This window comes from Lissotriton vulgaris, chromosome 3_1 (genome assembly GCF_964263255.1).
Source record: "Lissotriton vulgaris chromosome 3_1, aLisVul1.2, whole genome shotgun sequence".
NCBI classification, from domain to species: domain Eukaryota; kingdom Metazoa; phylum Chordata; class Amphibia; order Caudata; family Salamandridae; genus Lissotriton; species Lissotriton vulgaris.
In genome coordinates this window covers 2070750075-2070770839 of record NC_141689.1, presented here as the reverse complement: position 1 = coordinate 2070770839, position 20765 = coordinate 2070750075, and positions in this window count along the sequence as shown.

The following is a 20765-nucleotide window of genomic DNA, read 5'->3' as shown; positions in this document are numbered from 1 at the left end:
ATATCTTCATATTCAACTCAAAGAAGGCTTGAACATCAGGATGTCAGGTTGCTAAGTTGCTTGCCAAATTCAGGTAGAATAGATTAGTCATTCAATGAAGCAGTTCCGCAGAGCAGCTCGTGGATATCATGCATAGCAAATGTGAATGCAGCAGGAGAAGGAAACATTATGCAGGTGTGCTCAGGATTTGTTGATAGCTACACTGCCGTGAGACAAACTGAGTGTGCTGCAATAGTGGGGACTTATTTCAATTGATGGTAATCCCAAATTGTATTACTTTCGAAATTTCAATCGGTACATTCCATTCCACGACCATGCCCCTGAACTAAGGAGTTCTTATTACCTATGCCACCCCCTTCCCCAGACTAATTAAATCCTCTGGGCTTGAGACATGTTCATACACAGACAACCATCAATTGGTAATTTCATTTGGACAGGATATTGGGACTGTCAAACAGAGATTCCTCACCTGCATGAAGGAGATTGCCATCAGGATGTCCCTCAACCGTTTTCAACTCAACAGGTGCAAGACAGAAATTCTCTTGTTTGGCAAAGCTCAAAGTTTCCAAACAGAGGATTGGTGGCCAAAAGAACTGCCCCCTTCTTAGCCCAGTAAAACCACAAAAAACCTAGACATACGTTAAGACGATCAGCTACTAATGCGAGACCGGATTGCCTCCATTATGAACCTTCTAAAATCAATTTATTATGGCAATGCAATGTTCCTTGCCTCTAATGAATCCATTCTGTCAAAACTTCAAGTCATTCAAAACACTGCTGCACGTATGGTAAACAACTTGCCCCCAAGAACCTCATCATCCCCCATACTTAGAGCACTACACTGGCTACCTATTCGCAAGAGAGCAATGTTTAAATTACTCTGCTTCCTGTACAAATCTCTGTCAGGACCAGGTTCAAAATAACTCCAGAATAAGCTCATCCCTTACGTTCCAAGCAGGAACCTTTGCTCAAGCAACCAGTCTCTTCTATGCCCGCGACGGATTCGCACCTCCAAATACAGAGGCCAAGCCTTTTCCTATTTGGCTCCCTCAACTGGAACAGACTTCCTCTGCTCATTCACATGTGCCCAAGTCTAGCTGAATTAAAAAAATACCTTAAAACTTGGTTTGTTTTAATGCTGTCTCCACCAAACCTACCTGCTGATTCAGCACCAAGATGTCCCTTTGGGGATCAGTTGTGCATTATATCAACCATCTTTGGTGGTGAAAATATGCAGACAAATGAAGACAATGAACTAGATCGAATGCCAAACATGTATACATATGTACCAAGCCCTGAGTTAAGAGCAATTGTTAAAAGACTGTCATCTACAACAAATAAAAATTTCTGAATCATTTATGTTGCCATCTTGAAAAGGAGAGAACATACATAATAAAAACAAGAAAATGAAGACCATGAACTAAGTACATTAACATAAATGCACAATGAATATAGACATCAAACTCATACCTGACCAGAGGCCGAAATCTAGTGAGTGACTAAAACGTATGAGAAGCTCAATTTAAATGACAGGTACTTAGTGAAATACAAAAGACCATAACAATCAAGACACAAAAAATGTATTTACAAATGTTGGTACTTCCGGTATGTTTCAAAGCAAAATTATGTTTGTAAACTGATGTCAACCTGATTTAGCAACTCAGGGCCTGATTAAAGTACAGTGGTCTTATGGACCGCCATAGCAGTGGTAGTGGCGTGGGCACTGCTGCACTGGCGGTCTGACCGTCCTATTAGATTGCCATTGTACCACAGCAACCGCCAGTGATCAGAGATCCCTAGCAGTGGTGCAGTGTTCTTGAGCCCACAATATGCTTGGGCGACCGCCGCAGTCCCGCCAAGCATATTACAAGTTTCCTCTCCGCCATGGTTTTCATGGTGGTTTCTACTCCATAAAACTGTGGGGGAGAGGAAACAAAGAGGGCCTTAAATGGCCCCCTGTTGCTTCAGGGCCATGGGGTGAATGCAGGGGGCACATGTTGTGCCCCTCTGTGTGAATGCACCCCAGTACATGCACAGTATGGACTGCACCAGTCCTTGTCTTGTAGGTAATGACTTTCATGTTCCCAATGCAGTGTCTATTTCATAGGCACTGCTGTGTGACAACCAAAGAACTTTTTGCTGCTAACCTCAATTTATGTGCTGTGTCTTTTTGATGGCCTTGGGACTTTGCCACTGCTGACCAGTGCTATAGTGCATGTGTTTCTCCCCTAAACATGGTGACATTGTTATATGCCTGATTGGCATATTTAATTTACCTGTAAGTCCCTTGTAAAGTGGTATAGGTGATACGCAGAACCTGTAATCTAAATGCTACTAGTGGGCCTGCATCACTGCTTGTGCCACTCACACAAGTAGCTTTTCCAATCTGTCCCAGGCTTGCCATTGCATGGCCTGTGTGCAGTTTACTGCCACTTTGACCTAGCATTTAAAACCACTTGCCAAGCCTCAAACTCCCCTTTTATTACACATAAGTCACATCTAAAGCAGGCCCTAGGTAGCCTTCTGGCCAGGATGCAGTGTAAGTAAAAAGTAGGACACAAACTTTTAAGTTCTACATGTTCGGGTAGTGGTAAAAAGTAAAATTTGCTTTTCACTACTGTGAGTTGTACCCCTCTCATAGGCTAGCATTGGCAGTTCCTTAAAACACTTTTAAGCTGTTATTCCTGATTAGAAAGGAGTAGCTCAATCATATTTCATATCTTTGGAATGGCAATGATTTTTCCTCTTTCGTGGTAATGTTGAATTTAGTATTACTATTTTGTAAATTTAATTTTTAGAATGTAAACATTTCTGTGCTCTTAACTTAGTTCTGTGTGCCTGAAGCCTGCCTCCAATTCACAATTAGGGTGGGGGACAGCTACAGTTTGTGCATTCCTTCTAGACAGCCACAATCACAGAAAGGGTGGGTGTGACAGAAGACTCATCTGCATTCATATTCGTTCTGATGACCTTCCTGGGCAGGAGGGCAGAGAGGGCGGGAGCTGACACTTACATCTGAATAGACTGTCTACTGCCCCCACGCAAAGGGCTGATTACCCCCCACAGATAGCATAGCAGACAGGGTTGGGATGAAAGAGGGCTTGTGCACTTTAAGGAACTGCTTTGAAGTCACCAGCATATCAAACACACATTTGGGTATAAGTACTAGGATTCTTTCTGACCCTACCAAGACAGTACACTGTGGGACCCGTGAAGGACTCTATTGTGGTGTAGTTCCTATTTTCCCAATAGGCTCTGCACATTGGAATAACATACACAGCAGTGTAGACGTAGGACTGAGGTCTTATAAGTAAACCCTAAGATAGACCATAACAACTAATATGGCAGTATACAAGGTATATAAAAAGTAGGATATGAATATTTCTTGTGTTTTCATGTCCTGGCAGTGAAAAGAAAATGTTTTTCAATGTGGCAGGGATAGTCTCCCATAGACTAAAACTAGGTTAGATTTTTACTGTGCTAAATTCAGTTTGGGAACAGCTAGAGCAATAGTTCTTCCACTCATTTTGATCATAATTTCAGAAATTCTCTCTAATGGTAAAATCAATTTTTTTTTGGGGGGGGGGGATCCACATTTAGAAGGTTGCCATTTTTCTGCCTAAAGGTTCTAGGGCCTTTCTGTGAGTGGCCAGTTTCTCTGGGGCTGTTTATGGTTCCCCCTCTGGGAAATATGTATTGTGGACAAAGGGATTTGTGTGTAAAGAGGAGTGGACCTTCCTTACAGAATTGCTAGGTAGGAGCAGTGCCACTGCCCTGACTGCACTTCAAAGGGTAACCTGGGGACTTTAGACAGCCCTTCTTGACTTCAGAAGAACCTTACCCTGTCACAGACAGATGCAGTTCACACATGGACCTGCAGGCATGTCGGCTCCAGTCTGTCTAGCGGAACATACCTAGGAGAAGGGAGGATCTGTCTAGAACCACATATAGGGCCATACAAAGGGCTGTCCCCTACCCATAGACTGGTATAAAAATGGCATCCCAAGAACCTGAAATAAGAACACTTATAGACCTCAGATGATTCAGACAGAGGAATGCCCAGCTGTCTGAAGAAGGAAGATTGGACCGGTTTGGCTTGGAAACAGGACCCCACAAGTGACTCTAAGGGTCAGTAGGCTGTTTGTGCTACAGGGACACAAAAATATTTAAAAAGGCCTTTCTATCTGACCAGATGTAACAAAAAAACTGAACTTGCCAACCTCTGTTGGACTCTGTGAGATGTCATCAGTGATGTCACTGACCATGTCATGAATGATGTAATATGTGACATGATCAGCAGTGGATTGCGGGTGCGCGAGTTATAGTTAGTACAACTAACTATAATGGGGTAATTTCAATAGTGTTATACGAGTGGAATGTGCAGCTAACTATAACACCCCTAAAACCTATGTTTTTTTTCAGTGAATTTCTAATGTTTTTTAAATGCTCATTTCTAACTATAACATGTCTGAAACGTATGTTTTTTTCAGTGAATTTCTAAGGTTTTTTAAATGCTAATTTGTAAATATTTTTATTGGTTTTTTATATTTTCTAACTACATTTTTTTATCTTTTTATTTTTAGATGTTATTTTTTAAATTACATTACACTTTTTTTAATTAAATTTGTTTTACATAAAAATATATTTTTTAATTATTTTATATTGTTTATAAAATACTTAAATTATTTTATATTATTTTTTCTTTTTCTTTTGCAGTTGCGCACCCTAGGAACACCCTACTCATTTACTGAGCAAAACGTGTCTGCCATTTTAGGGTCGCTGTCTAGGATCCGCAAAGGGTGTGCGACAGGTACAACTTTTCCCACGCGGTTGCTATGTGACTTGTGTGCGACGCCTATGCAAGATGTACGTATAACGTGACGTGACGGACGCGCAGTAGGGCATGACATCATATACATATCAGGCGCGGTGTGTGCGCGACTTCCGCGATTAAGTCAATGTTTAAAAATTTATTTATATATATATAATATAAATATTAAGACAAGAGATTATCTGAGGTTATTATTTTAATAATTTTCTTTAACTTTCCTAAAAAGTACATCACTGTTATCCTATGGGTAGAAATTCACTTAGCAGGTAAATAGTGTTATTGTTATCTTTCCTTACTCAGTGGTGGATCCTGGATAAAGCACTGCTGCATCTCCTCTAAACAGTTGAAAGAATGCAAATTACCAAAGACACGCGGAAGCCCACGTCTTTTTTTTTTAAACATCGCTAGAATGCGCGGATCATATGCGCACCTGCGAATTTTCTCCTAAAAAAATAAAAAATAGGGGCCCTGGGAGACCTTGTGGGCCCCCCTGAGGAGACCTAGAGGATCAGGCTGTGTCGACCCTACCCCTTTTCATGTTTTAAACACACATTTTACACACTTCTTCAGCCTCCCTTGTACCGAGACATAAAATGGCTGCCTACAGTTTCTAGTTTCGAATGTTGACAACCACTTGACAGCAAATTAGCCTTCAGCGTGTGATCGGAAGTGTGCGCTTATAGTACGATCACAATAAGCGGAGTATACGTATTACATTTTTTCATGGGAAGTGTCCCGTGTGGCTCCCCTCCCGTGCACAATTCCGAGCACCAGGGTCCTCAGACCCGGGGCATGGCTCATTATATATTATTATTTTATGGAGGAGGGCTGCAAAGCCCCTCTCCTGAAGCCACTTCAAGACCACGGGGACATCCGAACTCCATCTATGTATGTACCCTGTAGGTGTTGCCGTCAATTTGCGCATGCATGTTTGTGGTAGCGCATGCGTGTTAATGTTACGCATGCGCACAATACGTCCCACCGTCTGGCTATGTACCCCTAACGTATTTCATTTGATTTGTGCATGCTCAATTACAACATGCCCAATCACAGCTCTCACACCCAGTGACATCATGCTCAACCAATCATCCTTCTGCAAATCATTTATAAGCTGCCAACATTCTTGAACTTTTCCTATTCCGCAGTCACAGCCATTGAGAGTGTTCGTATCCACTTCCTCGTAGGTGAGCACTTTTTTTAAGAGTAATTACATTAATTAATCTGAACAATCTTTAAATACCTCGTAAATGCAAATTTATGTTTGATTTGGCAATGCTGTATTTAAGCACGCTTTCCTGCTTTTTTATATCATTAAAGTTAACTTCGTAACTTTTGTTTCTGTGCAAATCACTTAATCCTGGTGCATTTGTTTAATTTGCCAAGCAGCACGTGGCCGCTCCTAAAGCAGTGTGCTACGTGCTGTTCAAGTGAATGCAATGTCGTTTTTCTCATGTAAGTAGTGCGTCACGTGCCCCATGCATTGCAAAAGTAATGTTTTCTGCAAAAGTGTATTTTAGCTCAGTTTCCAGCTCTTATAACTTTAATATTTTGCCTTGGTAGGCGATGTTTCTGGGCAAATCACTTAATCCAGCCGCATACAATTTTTAAGTAGTGCGGCACGTGCTGCTTCCTCCCCATGCACTGCACATGTAATTGATTGGTCAATGTTGTATTTTAGTACGCTCTCCATTTTTTTTAATAACCTTAAACTTCATTTGGCCCCTGTTCTATCTCATTATACAGATATCTCAACCATGAGACATACTGGTCACCACAAGCTGTCCTGCCCATACACTATACCACGTGGTGCTGAACAACTCAACACACCAGATCCACTGACTGCTCTCCATATGTTATCAGACAAAAATTACAATGGACCTAATGGAGTTATCAGGTTTGTCTTCAACATTTCATGATCGAAAACCATTCTGAGATAAGCATTTGTGTATTTCATGCGTTAGCAGATGGATAACTGTGTTATTGTCATGTTTTACTAGAAGTCGTAGGCATTCTGAAATCAACCAAACGTAAAAAAAGCACGTCCTCCCGATTTTATTGCCCAAATATGTGATTTAAAATTGAACAATGTATGAGTTATAATTTTTCTTGCTTCTATAAATATTTTTATAAAACATAAATCTGCATTGTGATAGTCTTATAGACGTTTCTTTCTGAAACCCATTTCTAATTTAAATGCTTGTTACACGTTGTTGTATGTTGTTTTTATTTATTTGTTTTTAAAAACTTGTCTTTTGATTTTCCTTGCTATTTATTTCTGAATTTCTAGATCATGGAAGTCTAAAAAGGGTTCTATCTGATCAAGCCCAGTATTTTGTGAATGAAGTGAGTGACCAATATTGGTCTAACATTTGTATAATGCAATACTATTTCCTATTTTGCTGTCCAAATATAACCTCTGATGATTACTTTTCATCCCCAATCCTATTGAGATCAATTGTTTTTATGAACATTAAAATTAAGCTTGGACATATGTACAACATATACATTTTTAACTCTTTTTTCAGTTACCACAATGTTACATAAGTCAGCAGCAAGTTACCAACATTGGAGAAAGTATTTCCTCCTGTTCCAGTTCATTTCACTGATGTCTCAAATATGGCATGAACTAGTTGTATGAAGCCAAAGAGATTCACACATTTTTAACGGACAACTTTAAGGTAAATACTCACAACACGACTACTCAACAAAGTTAAAAAGTAACGGATATAAGTACTTGATGGGATTTTCGGTGGCAGATAATATCAAATTCACACTTGTACGGATAGGTCTGATACAGGGTAGATCTCTGAATAGCTAAAGGATGATTAGGCATTAGGATGGCATACAGAGCTCCCAACCTTCTTACTTTTTTCTTAAAGGGCTCCAAATTGGGGACGAATATTGGGCTGTGCAGTAGAGGTTGACAGTGTTGGTCCACTGGTACTTGGGCCTCCTCATGAAACAGGAAGAGCCTCTCTCAATCTCCTTATGTCTTCCCTTGCAAAGTTGACTGGGTTCTTAGTCTGCAAGTGCTTCCGCATACTTGCAGTTCCACACCAGTCCTCTTTATTGGGGTCTCCTCTTGAAAGCAGTCTTGCATATGCGGCAAGTAACTTTTCTTGCATTCACCATTTTCAAGACATGTGAAAATTAATTTCAAAACATTCAATAAATACGGTGTCACTATGCATTGTGTCAAATGCTTTATTAAAAATATGCCGAACATGTTCCCTTTAATTGTTGTTAAGGTCTTTACAAGAGATTTTGAAAGGAGAAAGTAGGAGATGAATACAGTGATGAATAAATGGAAAAATTGATAAAAAGGGTGGACCAAAGTCTGCATGTACAATGCCAGTGGAAGCATTTCAGGCACACTGCACACATTTAAAAAAATATAAATATTGTCAAGTGTTACTTTGACTTGTAATGTTTGACCTCATTTAGCCACATCAATCTAATTGTAAACACTAATTTTCTTCTTTGTTTTGCAGATTAACTACAATACTTCTTTCGGAGTCCATATTATATTCTTTTGTTAGTTCCAGTTCTAGTTATTTATTGTATTGTTATCTTTTAGTTATAGTTCCAGTTATTGTTTTAATAACAGTTAATTAAAAAAGTACATACGTCTGTATTTTTGTGGTTGTAGCAGTCATGAATAGAAATGATATTTATAATTGGAATTATAATTCTGAGGCTAACTCATTGGCAACAGAGTGTGGTGAACTCTGTGCTCATGTAAGTGTTCCATGAACTGTTACTATGGTAACAGGCAGAAAGCCGTTTGGGGGTAGGGTTAAAAGTTACTGGCTGTACAAAAACCGTTATATTTACCCAGGATCTTCTACATCACAGAAAGGAAAGCAAAGTAAAACAAAACACTGTGTACCAGATTTACAACCCCCTTGCACCACTTTCGCTTCCAACCCCCCCCTACAACATTACAAGTATGTGGGCTTCAACGACCCCCCTCAAGCCCGGGAACCACCACTCCCTGATATTTGTATATTAGGGGAGGCAAACTGAGTGGCCTATGTTTATATTTATTCACATGACTCCTTGCAGGATGCACCACTAGGATGCAGGAGGCCTTCAGCCCCAGGAGTCGCAGAATCAACCTGACCGAGACCTGTGATAAATGCTGGAAGATCAGAATCAGAGCCTAAATATCAAGAACCCGCTGTTCGGAGTGAAAAACCCGAAACTGCTCCGAGTCCAGAAGCGCTCCGATGAAGAGGAGCTTCTGAGAGGGGCAAGGGTGCGACTTCAGCACGTTGATGGACAACCCCAGCAGGTGCAAGAGGTCGACCGTAGTGTGGAGGTGGGAGACGACTGTCTGGGGCGAGCCAACCTTCAACAACCAGTCATCGAGATAGAGGAAGACTGGGACACCTGATCTGCGCAGATAAGTGAATAAACATGTGAATACATCTTTCTACTTTTCTACGAGACTATAGAATATTGTCCATATACCACAACAATCTGCATTTCAATATGCATGGCATTTATTAAAGTGATATTGTACATTTTACAGATGAAGAAAACCGAGTCTTCCTCATGAACTTTAGACTCTGCATCGGTACTTACTTGTAATTACTAAAATCTCTCAAAAAACACAAGGGCTCTTTGTAGAACCACCCAACAGCTATACACATAAGATTGATATATAACTCAAAAATACATGCTTCATTTTTTTCAGTGACCAAATGCACGGATCCTACACGCATCTTACGACTTTTTTTGTAAAAAAATGTTCTTACTTTTTTTGCCCTCCTGGTCCCTATGTCACCCCCTGATCAACCCTAGGCAGTTAGGGTGTCAAACCTGTCCCTGTTCACGTTTTGCCAACATATTTCTTAGACTTCTTCACCCTCGCTTCTACCGCGGCACAAAATGGCTGCCAACAGTTCGTGGTTTCGAATCTTTACAACCGCTTGACAGCCAATTAGAATTGAGCGCGTGATCGGAAAGGTGCGCTTATCCTACGAGGCCAATCCTCGCACAATCCGCGGATCCTCCGTGCCCATAGATATATAAATGACTTTAACAGTAATTTTCAAAGAAACTACTGAATATATTGCCACCAGATATGCCAAAGGCACAAGTCGGAACTGAGGACTACCTCTATGGCAAATTTGGTGTAATTCCTTTCAGCCGTTCGAGCTGTAGCCGTGGCTAAAGGTCCTATGAGAAATTGCATGGGGAAAACGCGTTTTGGTACCCCCCTTTTTTCTTGGCACACGCTTCACCAATCAACCCCAAACTTTCAGGGAAGGAGCGGAACTGAGCTGGCCAAAAGATTGGAAAATTTCAATAAGATTCATCAATCGACGCCAAAGTTATTGGCAATAGAATGCTGCAGTTTTCCTATGGATAATAGGTCCTAACTTTAACTACCTATATATATATATACACACACATAAATATAAAATGGGGTGGCAGCCGTTACGGGTCTCTGGGACATGGACCCCATTTAAATGCATTGTAGTGAATGGCAGGTTTTGAGGGTCACAAAAAGGCAAATGTATAAAGGGTGATAACAGATTTTACTTAAAATATAGTTCATTTGACGATGGTCACAAATTAATTTTATGGATTGCGGTGTGTTCTAAGGTGATTTTATCCTGTGAAAAAGCCTTCTGATGAGATTTCATGAATCATGCTTGAGAGAAAACTGTTTTCTCATGATTTCCCCATAGAGGTTATGGAAGGTGCTCCAGAAGCTAAAATGAGTCCGTATTTTTTGTGAATTCACACAATCTTTCTCAGCCATATGAGGATGAAGTTTGTGATCTTCTCAGTAAAACATGTACTTCCAACAGGAGCAGCCTGTCCGCTGATTCACTTGGGTTTCACTACAGCCACCCAAAGTGTTCTCAAGAACAGCTAGAGCACTAACAGCATTATTTTTAACAAATTCAAAGCACACCTGAAGCCATCTTGATTGAATCAAACTGGTAAAATTAAAACATTTAATAGTAAGAAACAAAACATTTTTAATAGAAAATATGGTTAGTTGGGTAGAAAGAAAAATTAAGACATGTTTTAAGTGAGTTCTCAAACATCTTCCTCTTCTATTTCATTGAAACATTTTGACATGCAGACTGAAACATGTACTTTCAACACCAACAGCAAACTGCCAGGTAACTCCTGGTTGATTAGCAGGGATACTACACCATTTTTATGAGCAACTTGAGTGCTAACATTCTGAATTTATGCCAAAAGTGTAGCACATCTGAATGTCATCTTGATGGAACCGAAGTGGAAAACCGAAAGCATTTTCTATGGAGAATACTGCAGTTAATGAGGAAATGAGTGAGCTTCATAACAAGTAAGTCTCCCAAAGAGTCCAAATGTAGCACAAATATTACCAAAATGTAGCCCCAAGATAGTTGCAAAACATGTAATCTTTGTTTTCTCTAGTTTTTTATAGCACAGACTGAGACCCGAAGGAATTGAAGTGCTTTACATGAGCATCAGTTACATTACACAAGGACACATTCATTTTGGTTACAGGAATAGGGAGATTGAGTGATCTGCACTAAATACAAGGATGTCAAGATAACACTGAAATTTGAGCCTGGTTCCCCAGTTGTAGCTCTGGCTAAAACACCACATCCTCTCCCCTAAGGGTAACAAATAATCAAGTGAAAAAAACATATAGATAGCAAATAATGTAAAAGTGCTTTGCCGCTATTTGAGAATTCAAAAAATTTCTACTCATTTTAGTTTTTTAGAGCACTACCCATAATTTCTATGGAAATAGGAGTCTCTCATTTTTATGATTTCTAAAGGAAATGCTTCAGTTTCTTCAATTTTGATCACGTCAAGATGACTTCAGATGTGCTACACTTTCGTCCTAATTATAGAATTTAACAATCGAGTTCATTAGAATACTGTGGGGCGGCAGAGTTTAGGGGCATGGCCTCGGATAGTTGAGGGCAGAGCCAACAAGTTGAGCATGCTGAGCAGGCGGGAGGGGCATTGGCAGCACGGTGGACCATGGACAGCAGGGGGAAGAGGGACAGGGGCAACAAACCAGCCAACCAATGCAGTACAGGCAAGAGAGGCTGTGACAATATAAAAGACAATTGAGGGCAGAAGGAAGAGGCATTGGCCGTACAACCAAACATGCCAATAAATCCAATTCAGGCAGGAAACTCCTGATGTTTTTAAGCCCAAAAGGGGTTTATTTAATCCCTCTCCTGCCTAAAATCGAATATGACACGTTATTTCGCATGCCATTACTTTGCATGCATGCAAGTTTTCAGTTTGCATACCTTACATTGAAAGTGTTAATGTATAAGAAGTAAAGACTTGCCTAGTAATAAAACAAAATGGTATATGGAATAACATGCATATTAAAAAAAGATATTTAACCCCTTTTTTACACAACACTACCCTACACTACTGAAACACAACTACACTACCCTAAATCACTACCCCCTGCATGAACATACGCCTTCCCCCACTCCAGTACCTACACTCATTCACTACCCTTCATAACCCCCAACACTACAATACCTACTAAAACAGTAACCTACACTATACTAACATCACAACCCTACCATGCAGGACCCCTGACACTACCCTAAACCCTACAACAGTACCCTACACTACACAAACACTACAACACTACTCTAAACCATAAAACTCTACCCTAAGCATGACCCTGCCCCTACTCTCAGTCCAACCCCTACATGCAAACACTTCCCTACACGACCCCTTGACCCTAGCCTAAACCCACACACACTACACAAATACTACAACAATACCTTAAACCCTAAAATAAAACCCCAAGCACGACCGTGCCCCTATCCCCAATCCTCTCCCTACACTTAAACACTACCCTGCACAACACCCACCACTACCCTACACTACATAAACACAACACTATTCTAATCCCTAAAAGACTAACCTCTGCACGACCCTCTCCATTCCCCACTCATGTACCTACACACAAACACTACCCTACATGACCCATAATACTACCCTTAATCTAAAAACACTACTTCTCAAACACAAACCCTACAAAATTCAACAGTCCCTCTTACCTCTCTCTCCCCAGTGGGTGCCCGAAGCCCCTCCTTCGAAGCTGTTGTCACCTGTTCTCCTTCCACCATGCCGTCTTTCTGGACTACTCCTCCCTGCAATTCATCATTGCTACCTCCTCAACTCACGTCATCCATGCACCCATTACTACGTATGCGTTGTAACAGCGCATGCGAAGTAATGACATGCGTTATTACAGCGCATGCATTGTAATGCATGCGTAGTGATGGTACGCTGTGTAATGACCGGGTACAAAAGGATGCTTACCCCTAAAATCTCCTTTTTTTTCAATGTAAGTCAATAGGGAACATCAATTCCCCAGTTATTTTTCCCAAAATCTCCCTCTTACAAAGTTCAAAATGTTGGCATTAATGATAAATTGGATCATGGAGGGCAGGAGGAATGGGGTTGGGACATGGACCCGCATAACAGAGGGCAAAAAGGGAGATGTGCATGGGCACCAAACTGGCCTTACAAGGTAGCCATCATGGGTTGCAGCAGCACATAACACCACACAGGGCAAGTGGGATGGCAATGCAGCACAACGTCAATGAAAAGCAATAGGGAGGGCACAGGGCCATTCACAACAGAGGGGAAAGAGGCTAGACAGCAAGCTGGCCATACTGGACCATGAAGGGCAAGAGGAAGGGGCATGGGCTGGACAGTGGACCATACAAGGCCGTAGAGGGGACATTGACCTGCACATGGAAAACGACAGACAGGGCCAGGGGGCAGGGTAGGGGCAGCAATCTGACCTTGGAGGTCAGGCAGGAAGGCCACTGGAAGTACAGTGCTCCATGGAATGCAACAATGAGACTATTATGGCATACACACCCACAACAGACCGAAGGTAGGAGGGGTCAGGGGCATCAAAGTGACTACACAGGGCAAGTGGGAGAGGCTGTGGAAGGACATAAGACCCTGCATTGCAAGTGAGGGAGTTAATGGCGGTCATGGTGGGCCAGAGGAGAGTGTCTGGGTATGCACAAAGGACCATGGAGGACAGAAGGGAGGGGAAGGGTCTGGACACAGAAAAGACGGAAGGGGTTTCACAACAGACCACGCAGGGCAAGCAGGAAGAGCGGTTGCAGCACAACAGAGCATGGAGGGCAGTTGGGAGTGGCAGCACAATAGACCATGGACGACAGGAGTGAGTGGACAGGTGTACGGAACTTGTAGAGGCAGGGTGAAGGTGGCAGTGGCAGGTGGCATCCATCTGACCATGCAGGACAGGTGAGAAGTGCAGTGTTCAGTGCAGCAGAACACTCCGAGTAGATAGGAGGGGCAGTGGCAGGTCTATGGAACATGATGGCATAAAAGGAGGGGGCAGGAGCATGCACACATACATCAGAGGTTAGGGATAGGGGGTTGGGACAGCAAGTTAGTAACAGAGGCTAAGCAGGAGGGCAATGCTGGGGCATGGAAATGGGAAACACCGAGCAGGAACAAAGGGCCAATACCTCAGTTTTACTTGACAATTTGTAACAGGATTGACCATGCAGGGTATAGCTCTTATATACTTTTTAGATGTAATATATACTTGCCAAGATGGCAGCAATCTTTTGTTGCTCTCTGTGTACTTTGCACTTTTTATAGTCTGTTGCTTTGACAATGAGTATGTAATTGACAATGCCAGCTCTCAAACTATTCAGTTAGGAAGGCAAAAGCTGAAACATGTTGGTATAGAAGCTGTATTAATAAATACTTTAGACTTCCTAGAGCGTCCATGGCAATCTCTAAACTGAGGGGATATGCTAGTGCATTAATTAGGACTGCAGGAGAGCCACCAGGACTGCCGCAACATTGCAGCCTCAGTTCTCTGGACTTTACTTTAAGTCCAGGGCTTCCTGCAAAACTCTCTGCAAGCCGATAGGTATGGCTGAATGATTCCCTGAAACACATGTTCGTGTGCGGTCGCAGTATCAGTTAACAGAGATCAAAGTCTGTGTGTATTGAAATGACCAAATTCAACAGGCAGGAAGCAGACAGGCTCCCTTTGAAAAGATGGGGATGCGTGAGGATCTGGGGAGCCGCTCGCAGCTCAGCCATAGGATAGGGTGAGTACTTCTTTCACCTGTAGTTTGAACCAGATACCAAGAGGGTGCGGCTGTGGAGCAGGTGTGAAGGGGACGGAACTCTCCTCTCTACATCAGTGAGAAACTTGCAAATTATTTCATTTATAACATCACACAAAAACAATGGCCTCTGTGTTAGAAGCTAAACAGAAAGAGATTTCTAACCGTTATTTTTTCCTCAGACAGCAGAGGGAGGAATCAATGAAGGAGCAGGTGGTAGTGGGCATAGACATATTGGAAGTGCAGTGAAAATACAGATGCTGTATGACAAATTAGAGAAACTGCACAAGAAGGAACTAACCAGTTGGTGTAGGGGTGAATCCTGCAGAAATATATAGATGTGGGACAAGTCCCTAGGGGGCATCATATTTATACTATACTCACCTATGAACATTCTAACCCCGAGATTCTTGCCGAATGGGCCAGTAGCTTGAAAGAATGTTCCACAATAACGATGCAGATCTTGATTAGATATGCACTAAAAGATCGAAGTAAATTATTTGATGAAATAATTGAAACAACGGAGGAAATATTGAAATGAGTTTTCAAGGAAGCGTTAGAAGAGTTTTTGTTAAACTGCTGATAAAAACTGAGGAAGAAATTACCAACAAAAAGCAGCAAAAATGTATTGGAGATTTTAAAGATTACTAGTCTGCAATAACTCTAACTTTCCATAGGAATTATGCTCACCTATTTATAGAATTAGGTGAACAAAGCAATCTAATTAGCACCGACAGGTATGTGACCTATAGAGGAGAACCACAGATGAAAACGATGTGTCAGACAGCAATGCATCAAATATCTCAGCAGAAATGTTGGCACAAAATACTCAAACCCGCAATACCAGCAGAAAAAACCTCCTGAAACAATTTCAACTACTCAATAGAGCGAATCAAACAGCATTTGGTAGAGCAGGATTTTTGGAGAGGCATGTGGAATGCAAGGAAAAACAAGAGGAACAAAAGGGACAAAAAAATAAATTAGGATAGAAGAGAAGACGTGAGCAAGCCTGTGGGAGTAAAAATGAGGATGAGAAAAGCAATAAAATGAATGTGGTCAATTTATCAGAATGCAAGTTGACACCAATTGATATTAAACTCTTATCTTTAGGTTTATCTTTCTGCCCTTCCAGGAACCTTGATTACGTACAAACCAGTATTGATTTGTTCTGTTTCCTATGAAAATTGAAATAAAAATAAAAAAATCCACGCACAGCAACCAAAGCCATTGAAACAAAGTAAAATTGTTTAAACCAACACTTTGTGTTTTGAAGATATAGGTTTATTACGGCCACATTTACACCAAACTTACATTGTGATGCTCTGGGGGTGTTTGAAATGACTGAAAATAATCAGATAACGCACCAGAGGAAAAGCAAGAAGAAATCTTTCTAAAGTAAAGAGATGGCTTTAGATAATCTCAAAAAAGACCCCTCACTAGTGATAAGACAATCAGATAAAGGGGATTATGTAGTGGTTTGGTCCAAAAAAGAATATTTAGAAGGTATAAGACAACTAAAGGACCAATCAGGTTACAAATTGTCAAGTAAAACTGAGGCATTGGCGTCTAATCTTAGATACAAAGAAATGCTGGAGGATTGGAGGGACAAAGGACTCCTAGAATGCGAAAAGTAATATTTTTTGAGATGTGAACATCCTAAAATTCCAATTCTGTATCTGTTGCCCAAACTGCACAACAATGCTCAAAAAACAGCCAGGAAGACCCATTGTGTCTTCAAATGGTTTACAATTGAAACTGACCTGCAAATATCTTGATTATTATCGTAGGCCTTTTGTAACAGCTCTTCCAGCATATCTGAAAGATACTACTCATTTCCTTAATTTAATAAAGGGAATGACTTGGGAGGATGATTATATACTGGTTACACTGTGTGTGACTAGCCTGCATACCTTATTTGCCATGACCTTCAGATTTGGGCCGATTAGGATTTTTTTACGAGCAAGACCAGTGTCTCTGCTATTTCATATAGAAATGTTGATACATATGGTGTCCGTATCTAAGATGTGGAACTCACTTCCTTTTCATCTCCGAACTAATCCAAACCTACTCTCCTTCCGCAAACAATTGAAAACCTACTTGTTTGCCAAATCCATCAAATCATAACCCTCCGTCACTCCCAGTTCTGTCTTCTGAGTTCTGTCTCCACACTTCAGCGCTTGGACGCCCATTGGGCAGCAACCGCGCTATATAAATAACAATACAATACAATACAATAAAATTCTTTGCATATTTTGTAGTCCATTATTAATTGCTTTGAAAATGTGTATGTAATGGACAATGCCGGCTCTCGAACCGCAATGTGAGCAAGACAAAACCGGAAACGCATTGGTATAGAGCCTGTGTTAATAAATAATGTAAGCATCCCAGTGCATCCTGGCAATCTCTAGATGGTGTGTTAATTTGGGCTGCTGGAGCCCCGCCAGGACTGCTGCAAAATTTCAGCCCCTGTTCTCCAGATTTTGTGATGAGGATATGTATATATATATATATTCACTGAAAAAAACATAGATTTTACAGACGTTATAGTTAGGAATTAGCATTTACAAAACCTTTGAAATCCACAAAAAAACATAGGTTTCAGGGAGGTTATAGTTAGTTGAAAATTGACTCATATAAACCAGGGAAATTCGCCTGTTATAGTTAGTTGAGCTAACTATACCTTGCACGTCCGCAATGCACTGCTGATGATGTCAAATATTACATCACTCATGACATGGTCAGTGACATCACTGATGTCATCACTGATGATATCTCAAATGACATCTCTGGTGACATCACTCATGACATCATCCAGTGAATGTGTATTTCTGTAAAGTTTAAATATGTTTTTTATATATAAGCCAAGGTGTATTGAAGAATGAATACATTTACAAGTGCCTAAAGGAATTATTTCATAGGTGCGTGACTGACTGTATAAGTGAGTGATTGAACATGTCTTACTGAATGCATGGGTTAGTGACTAAACTGTGTTAAAGTCTGTATTAGTCTCTCCATTGGTGTGCAAGCAACTGCATGGGTTGCTGAATAGCTACATGAGTGTCTATATAGATTACTGATTTGTTGTCAGAGTATCTGCATGGGTCCCTGAGTATCTGTGTTGTATGAGTCTGTGCATAGATGTCTGACTGGGTGATTCAGTGGTTGTATGGATTAAAACTGGGAAGGGCTGTATGGGTGAGTTAATGTGTCTATGGGTGTGTTGGTGAGTGAATAAATGTCTCAGTGGTGTATCTGTGACCAACTACGTATGTTTTAAGCCACTATATGTGAGTGTTGGAGTATATAAATGAGTATACGTGAGACTAAGTTATTTGAACAGTGGGTGTATAAATAAGTGTCTGCTTCTATCAGTGATTGTATAAGCCAGTAAATATGTGGAAGTATCTGTATAAATAAGTGATGTGGTATGTCTATAAATAAGGGAACAGGTGTGTATAACTGTATACATGATTAAATGGGTATATGATTGATTCTTTGCATTACTGGCTAGGTGTGTGAGTAACTCTATGGATGACTGGCAGAGTGTGACTGCATGTATAGATGTATGAGTGCATTATAGTCCTATATTGATGAGTAACTACATGCATAAGTGACTGGATGTGTGTGTGTAGACCTAGGAAATAGTGAGTGCTATGTATTATATGGCATTCTTCTCTGTATGGTTTCAAAAATAGTAGTCAGCATTTTAGAATGGGTGTATCAAAGTTAATATTAAAGCATCAGTATGTGCATCAGATTGTCATGTGGATGATGTCATGAGTGATGTCATCCGTGATGAAATTTGAGATGTCATCAGGGATGTCATCAGTGATGTCACTGACCACGTCATGAGTGATGTAATATGTGAGACCATCAGCAGTGCATTGCGGCGCGCAAATTTTAGTTAGCTCAACTAACTATACCAGGCGAATTTCTCTGGTTTTATATGAGTCAAATGTTCAACTAACTATAACGTCTATATAACCCAGTACCAAGCCATGCGTTACGTCATGTACGTATGGGGCCCGCCCGTTGCACTTTGCGTATTTGACGAGTACACGCTGCCAGCCCTGTGTTACGTCACAGACGTATAGTATCACGCCGGGTATGCCATTCCCTTTTTTTTGGTCTCAAAAATATATCTAAATAACTTTAAAGAGTATATGAGAGCACACGAAAATCTAAATTATTTTAAACATTTATATATTTCTAACTGTAATAAACTTATATTATGCTAAATATATTTTGTCAAAATTGTGTTGGGTGCGGCCTCCTTGCGCGCTCGGTGCACGATTGCCATGTGACCTTAAAAATGAGCATTTGATTGGTTCATAACATTTCCCATTGTAACAGTTGGACGACCCCACCGATTTTACTCATTCTCTCTACAGCGTTTGATGAGAGACATCTCTTCTGCTTAGAAAGATTTTTTGAAAAGCGTTTTCCTGTATAAACATATCTTATACTACCAACAACATGCAACAATCTTCTTGATCAATATTCATGCTCTGTACATTAGCCTTCCATGTGTGATTGCCATACATCTCAAACGTTCCATCAAAAAACAAATATGTGTTACAAGATGCCCCTGGTGTGTGTGTGTGTGCACATTATTGTGCTGCCTTTCGGCCTGGGTATTGGTGGTTTTAAGGAGTATCATCAGCCACGGGCAGACTGCACATCCTAGATCACATGCCATCTCATTAACGATAGTTTCCGCCCTCCCGACTCATGCTACACTAATCTAAATTGCACACTCTGCGAGGTCAAAACAACAAAAGAAACACACATAAGTATACTTCCTGGCCAGACAGGAACTGAACAACGCCCAGGACCCTGGAATAATGATTCACACCACTGCTCTGGCCTGGCGTAGCAAGCCCAGCCCAATTTGCATACGTATAAATAGGATAACCAGGACGCCACATGTCCCTCTTCTTCCACATTACCTCAAATGATATGCTGCATCCATCTCGCATATCACAATGCGCAATAAAAAAAAGAAATGGGTCCATGAGGTATACACCATATCCTGGCAATCAACATGGGCTCTAAATTGTGAGCCCTACTGCCTGTCGTCTACGAAAGGGATCCATGATGTGTACACTCTCCTGCAACCAAAACTCCATCTGAGCACTGCTGCCCGTAGTGGTTGCTCACACAACAATGACAGCAGGTAAGCAGAGCATCCTGGGTGCCCAGGGCCTCCAATTGAGCACAGTGGGAGGGGTGGGGTGCTTCACCCTGGCTTCACAGGTGCGAACAAACAATATTTGCTGTGCGTAATGATGGGATCTCTGACTTCATTCAGTCTCATTTCTGTCTCATTTTAAAGACATGTTGGACCGTATTGTAGGCCTGAGCCAGCGGCAGCGCTGCCTTAAAGACACCTCTTAAGCTTGGTGCTGCGGGAGGGGTGGGATGTAACAGCCAGAGTGCGCACATGCGAATAAGCGATATTGCCATGTGTTATGATTTGATCTCTGACCTCATTCAGTCACATCTCTGTCTCATTTTAAAGACCTTCTGTACCATAATGTAGGCCTGAGCCTACGGGCAGCACTGCCCTACAGACACATGTTGAGCGCAATTCTGAGGGAGGGGTGGGGTGCATCACCCTGAGTGCGCACGTGCGAAAAAGCGGTGTTGCCGTGGGTAATGATGTGATCTCTGACCTCATTCAGTCACATCAGTCTCATTTTAAGGACCTGCTGGACCGTGCTGTAGGCCTGAGCCAGGGGGCAGCGCTGCCCTACTGACATGTGGCATTGGCTTTTAGGACACTGTAATGAGCTCCTTCCTAAGTG